This window comes from Triticum dicoccoides, chromosome 2B (assembly GCF_002162155.2).
Source record: "Triticum dicoccoides isolate Atlit2015 ecotype Zavitan chromosome 2B, WEW_v2.0, whole genome shotgun sequence".
NCBI lineage: Eukaryota > Viridiplantae > Streptophyta > Magnoliopsida > Poales > Poaceae > Triticum > Triticum dicoccoides.
In genome coordinates, this window is record NC_041383.1 from 784,810,454 (window position 1) to 784,817,623 (window position 7,170).

The window sequence follows — 7,170 nt, forward strand, 5'->3', positions numbered from 1 at the left end:
ATGAGGGGCTGGTTGTAGATGCTCTAACAACTTTTAAATGAAGTGTAATAACTGCTACATACACAGTACACTTTATACACATCCAAAGGGACTCTTACCGTGGTCATGGATGGTGGTGTCCTGGCCGTCGACAGCAGTAGCGCACGACACGGTCGTGCCGCGGCCAACGCTGTTTGATGAAATCCAGCTCAAGCCCGTGTCAGCTCCAGTCGTCGGCGGCGGGCGAAGGGCCGGGGAACGCAGCTGGCCGGGCGAGCGTGAGGCAGCGAGGGCGAGGGAAGAGACGGGCAAGGTGGGGGTGAGCTTGGATGCTGCCATGGCAACGGTACGGTGCGTGTGCGTGAGGGGAAGATGACTCGAAACGATGGATCTGGCGGGGTATATATACGTACATATCAAGTGACACAGTAAATACACTAGCCAGTGGATACATGGGTCGAATTAACAGTCGTGGGTCGAACGTGACAGGTTGAATTAGTGGAGTAGTTCATGCATTTTGGGCACGTTTTCGTCCAGAAACCGAACCCCGAGCGCGGGCAAGTGGTAGGTTACAGTGCCCCGTACTTGATTGACACCAAGTCGTTGATCATAGCAGGCGCGCTCATTGTCTGCAGGCACTTGTTACTGTCAAATAGTCCATCACAGTACGTACCTAGCACACGTTGGCGATGGCGGAGGGCGGGGGAGAAGATTCGGCGACCGATCGCAGGGGCGGCTAGTGCATAGCCGCCACCCGCGAATGGTGGCAATTACAGTGACAGATAGTCTGAGCCAGCACGTCGACCAGCCTAGTAATGGTTAACTTGGATCATTCGAGAACAAATTATGAATTTGGCGTTAACCGTTAACGTGGGTTTTCCAACAAGTACAAACGTAGATGTCCACCACACGCACATGTATTCTCCCATGGGGAGTGCTTGATACAACCCCTAAAACGTATAATGGATAGTATGGTCATTTCACATTAGGTATAGGAATACCCACCTGACAACGTACGTCCGCGCGCTACGTCGTGCGCCCGCCGCGTATGCCGCACCCGTCGTTGTACGTACGCCCGCCCGCATACCAGCACCCGTCGCCGTACGTCGCCGCCGTACGCCCGCACGTCTCCACGTTGGCGTCGACAGTTATTGGAGAAAAAAAAAAGACACGGTAGCCGCCGACACCCGCCGTCGAAACCCTGAACCCTAACGCATCCACGCCGCATCCACGTCGGCCCCGACTGCACGAAGTCGCCGTCCCCCGGGTCGCCTCCCAAACAGGCCGCCGTGCGTGCCCCGGCGCCGTTTCCGCTGCCGCCGCGCGTGCCCCGACGCCGTTGCCGCTGCCGCCGCGTTCCATTCCCATCACCCAGATGGCCGTCCACCCGTGATCTACGTCGCCGCCTCCCTTCGCGCACTACGCCTGCTACGACCAGCCATCGTCCTCACGCCGTCGACACCTGCCTCCGCCGGCCAGCAACGTCATGCCGTCATCACGTTCGTCATCGGAGAAAATGGATCCGGCTGAAATCCTCGCCGCCGTGCAAGAGGTTGGTTTGAGACATCGTTGTGCTTGATGAAATAATTGTTTTAGGGATGATGTTACACGGTGTTTGATTGACCTTAGAATTTTTTTAAACATATATAGTTAGAGGAGGAGGGCGATTATGATGGTGATGATTATGGCGAGGACAACGAAACCTCGTCATTGAATATGGATGAACCTGCTGAGGAGAACTACATGAGTTTGGATGAATCTTATAGTGGCAATATAAGTGTGATCAATGTTGATAAAATAAATAAATATGATAAACCGCACGGACAATTACATGTTTTTTTGCATCATGCAACGACATGGCGATGATGATGATGATATGGATATAGATGATTCATTTGCTGAAAGTGCACTCCGGATATGTTTTTAAAAAAATCATAGAAGAAATGACATAATAACCATATGAGCGCTTACATGTATTTTTTTGCAATGTGCGCAGATGGACGAGGACGGGGACTTTGTGAGGAATATTGTGGACGATGAAAGTGACAGGTCCTGAGGGAACTAAGCGCTTGAGAAAGTATCTATGTGCGAGATCTGGGAAACGACAAGCAAAACTTTGTACAATGGAAGGCAGGACCCGCACGCTGAGAGGGGAGACTCGTTGCTTCTGCGATGCGCATATAACTTTGAAACTTGATAAAGAGCGTGACATTTGGTATGTCAGCAGTTTCAGTGATGATCACAGTCATGTTCTAGCTAGACCGGATGAAGTCACGTTTCTTCGGTCTCATAATCAGATAAAAGAATATTAGAAAGCTAAGATCTTAACCATGGCAGGTGCTGGAATCAGGAAACATATGATTTATGATAATCTCGTCAGTAGGTACGGGTCATATGCAAAGGCTGGTTTTGGGAGGAAGAAGCTTTATAACATGTGTTATAGAGAAAAAGTGAAGTTGCTTGCACAAGGTGATGCAGACACTGCCATTGGGATCATGATGACCAGAAAAGAGAGAGATCCAGATTTCTTCTTTGAGCACACCGTCAATGATGAAGGAAGGCTGAAAAACATATTCTGGTGTTATTCTCAATCTCGCCGAGACTATGTTGACTACGGTGATGTGACAGTCTTCGACGGCACATACATGATGAATAGGTATGGCATGCCATTTATACCTTTTGTCGGTCTGAACAACCACCGCTGCACCATGGTATTCGGTTGTGCTCTTGTGTCTGATGAGACGGAAGATACATATGTCTGGCTGCTTCAGACGTTTTTGAGGGCTCACTGTCAAAAGAGGCCCAGGTCAATAATTACTGATGGAGATGCAACTTTGATTAAGGCCATCAGAAAGGTACTTTCGGAGGTTTGGCACTGTCTTTGCTCGTGGCATATTGAGAAGAACATGCAGAAACACCTTCATCACAAGTCTCTAAAGGAGTTCAGGTCTCTACTTTATTATGTCACTTCAAAAAAAGTATTTGAGGAGAGATGGGCAGCGTTTACCGCCAAATGGCAGTTGGAGAAAACAAAGACATGGTTACGTAGGATAAACAAGAAGAAAAGGCTTTGGGCTGCATCATATCTGTCTGGTGTGTTTTTCTTAGGTATGCGAAGTAACCAGCGAAGTGAGAGTCTGAATTCATGCCTTCACTTGCATCTAGACTCCGGTATGACTATTGTTGATATGATTGTGCACTATGAGAAATGCATAGTTCGTCTCCGTGAGAACGAGGCGCATGACGATTACACAAACTCACAGACAATCCCAGTACCAGTATTGGACGAGTGTAAAGATATTGAGAAATCAGCTGCCCGTGAGTTCATTGCGACAAACTTTTATATCTTACAGGAAGATATGAAGAAGGCACGGGAGCTTGAGGTCCTTGAGAGATTGAGAGGAGCAGACACTCACAGATTCATACTGACATGGAAGGAAAATAGGGATATCAGATCCACTGTGGACAACACCCCAGGTAACTCTGAAGAAACCGTGAAGTGCAGTTGCAGAAGCATGTATCGCAAAGGACTTCCTTGCAAACATATTCTTCACGTTCTGATTCAGCTACGCCTACGTGAGATACCTAAGTGTTTAGTACTGCGGAGGTTGAGCCAAGCTGCAAGGGGTGGACTTCCCGTGAAGCGCACTAGCGATCTATTTGCGTGGGGATGGGCAGGTGTAGGGTATAGAGCTAGGTACAGCGAGTTGACTATCTTATCTGCTAAAGCAACTCATAAAACATGCCATAAACCATTTTTATTCGACAAGTTGAAGGCGGCTCTAAGGGACATAATAGATAATGATTACACTGAGGAGGATGAGCCTGGTGCGGAGGTAAAGTTTGTGAACAACGATGCATTTGAGCCTAATCAAGATCATGGTCGTGTTCGTGATCCCGCAAAATTTAACACCAAAGGCGCACCAAAACAGAATGTTAAACGCCACGGTAAGGATGGTCCTGATGTCACTAAAAATGGGCGACCTAAAACTTTTGATAAGAAAAGCAAACGTCAATGTGGACAGTGTGGTCTTACGGGTAATTATAAGTCCATGTGCCCTTAAAATCCTAAGTATTATTTTTCGTATGTTATTGTAAATCTTATTGTTCAAACCAAATTTATTTGTTTATTGTGAATTAACACATATCTTAGTGTTTTGATATGTAGGAACTTTGCTTGAATTCTGGAGTATGGAAGATTGCTTCACCCTTTGAATGAAGACATTTTTTTGATGGATTGCTATGAAAGATTGCTTCACCCTTTGATTGAAGACAGTTTTTTGATGGATTGCTTCTATCTATGTGATCTTCTATAACTGTTAAATTATGTTATATGAGACTTATTTTACTTTGTTGATGTCACACTATTTGCTATGATACCGACATAAGTATTTGTTTGATGACAGACTATGTAATGCAAGAAGTATTTTTACTATGTTAATTTTGATGCCCTCATTATGCATTGTAGTGCCATCGCTGTTTACTGTTTATTTTCTGCATTGTACGGTCGCCGTCGCTTACAACCCCACCGTTTGTTTTAAAAGCCCGACAAGTGCGCCGGCGGCACTGTCCCACAGGGTAGCATTGGACGGCGGCAGCAGAGCGAGTTAATCAGAGGAGTTCGACTGCCTATGTGCCGCCGGGTATATAAGCCGGTCGTCGCGCGCTCCGTCGGGCGAGGTGGGACTAAACATTTCCCGTCGCCCCGCGTGGTACTTGGGCCGTCATCGCTCCACGGGCTGTGCAGTGTTATAGGGCCGGCCTACGCGGTCACACGCGTCGCTGCAGGCACGGCGGCTGCGATAGGAAAGGTTTAGTCCCACCTCGCCCGACGGAGCGCGCGACGACCTGCTTATATACCCGGCGGCGCATATGCAGTCGAACGCCTCTGATTAAATCGCTACGTTACCCGTCGTTTGACGGTGCGCTGTTGGATAGTGCCGTCGGTCTAGTCAGACTGGCCGGTGCATTTGTCGGGCTATTTTTTTAACAAGAAAAACTAAGAACGTCAGTGTTATAAGCGACGGCGACAGTGTTTTAAAAAGAAAAACTAAGAACGTCGGTGTTACAAGCGATGGCGACAGTGCAGAAAAACAACAGTAAACAACGACGGCCCTACAGTGCATAATGAATACATAGGCATTCTTTTTAACATTTACCAGTACAGGAAAACATGGACTGTTATATCCAAACAATTTGATGACCGCGGAACTATGAATATGAATAATTCAAATTTAAAGACAACGGCATGAAGAAAAAATAATAATCCAAATGTCATTCTCGATTTAAATATTCAAAATAGTAGTGTCTTCTTCGTCACAAGATATCAAAGTCGAAATAAATGTAAACATTATTTGAGCCTACAAAATTTTCTAGTACATAAATTTTGCCATATTTATTTCTTCTTTGCAAGTCGGGTAACTTTGTCCTTCACATCGTTGAGCGTATTTCTCTCCGAAAAAATAAGTTGCACAATGATTAAGTCCCTCGATTTATCAATTGACCCATGTTAGAACTTCATATTAGTACAATCCAAATAGTATTACATAATGAATTCAATTCAATATAAGCATTTCAAATAAAACCAGACCTGGGAAAAATGGCTTGTCCATTTTTCACCGTTCCAATATTGAAAGCATCAAAGAACAAATATTCCACATGAATTGCTGGTACATACAAACAACGGTTCATCAGTTCGCATTTCAGATAAGATATTAAAATAATATGAAAGTATTTACTCACTCGTCTTCTTGTTGTGGCATCTTATACGTTTTGATAGGCCAGGTAGACACATCCGGATAATTCACAGCACCGCTCGCATTCGCATCACGTATGTCATATCCAAGTTGTTTTCTCTGTTCATATATATAATATCACGGAAAGAATTTAACAAAGTTCAGTTACTAAATGATAGTTTCAATATGCTCATGAAAATTTATGTCATACCAGCTCCTCAACTTTGTCTCTAATTTTTCACTATCAAGTTCGGGTCCATCAAAGAATCAAGAACCTGGAACTCTTCCTTCGGGCGATGCATGACGACCGAAACCCAGTGGGTATTTCCCTTATTAAGAGGAATATAAATTTGCATCACAACAAAAATATGATGTAATCAACACATACTCTCTTATTATTTATATCCCATATATGCATACATTAAGGCAGTTGAACTTACCCTATCTTTTTTAAAATACTCATCGGTGCATCTATTCACGGGTTCATTCTTCTTCGCCACAACTTCGTTGTCATTTTTTCCTGGCTCGGTGTCCGGTCTAAATTCAAGTAACCAATTGACCAGCCAGGTCGGCATTATATGACGATCGTCACCAACAACTCCCAACAGATACGACAAATAAGCATTGATAACCTGAAAATAATTTGAATGATGTATAACAATTCCTATTTGCATTGAATACTAATAGAAAACACAACAATAACTTACATCACCGGTTAGCCATTGATGGTCAAGAATCTTACAAGCCCTCTCTGCACTGAGACCTTCGCGCATGCCATTATTGAATATTTCCTTCTTTCTATGTTTTGCTGACCGCTCATAAGCACGAACAAACTTAACACTAGCTTTAATCACATCGTATTCATCTTGAAAGACTTCTTTCTCGAATAGTTCTGCAATACATGACGGTAATATATTAATAAGTCAATGATAAGTAGTAAGTTCAGCTCGAAAACAATATGACAAAACTCACTTGCTTTTGTTGAACGTTTTGCATGCTTTGTCGTTATAACTGGCACATAAGGAGACTTTGTAAGGTTTGATACCTTCCGCTTCCGTTTCCCTACAACCTCCTCCTGTACCTCATCTTCTCCAATAGAATCTACAGATCCACGTGATGCGATTTCATCTGTTCCTAAAGATGTAACGGATTTCTCATCAGATACCTCAGGAACTTCGATAGGATCTTCTTTATCACCCTTGAAACTATCCCAATATTCAGGTGTGCAATAATAAGGTCCCTTCTCTTCAGAATCATTAATATCATCTTCATCATCCTCTTGCACATTCTTTTTTCTTGGTGTTTTGAAATTGTGCATGTCAGCATTATATACAAATTCTTTACGAGGTTTTCCATCATAGTTTCTAGTTTCACTATTTTCACCATACTCATTCTCTTCTTCTTTTTCAATATCACCGGCTTTGTAGAATACAGCGCTTTTGTTCAATTTCTCTAT

General features: G+C 44.1%; 1 pseudogene; it reads right to left on the reverse strand.

Annotated features, from left to right (window-relative positions):
* Positions 1-318, reverse strand: part of LOC119361426 — an 8,916-nt pseudogene extending 8,598 nt beyond the window's left edge.
* Between the last annotated feature and the right edge of the window lie 6,852 nt (positions 319-7,170).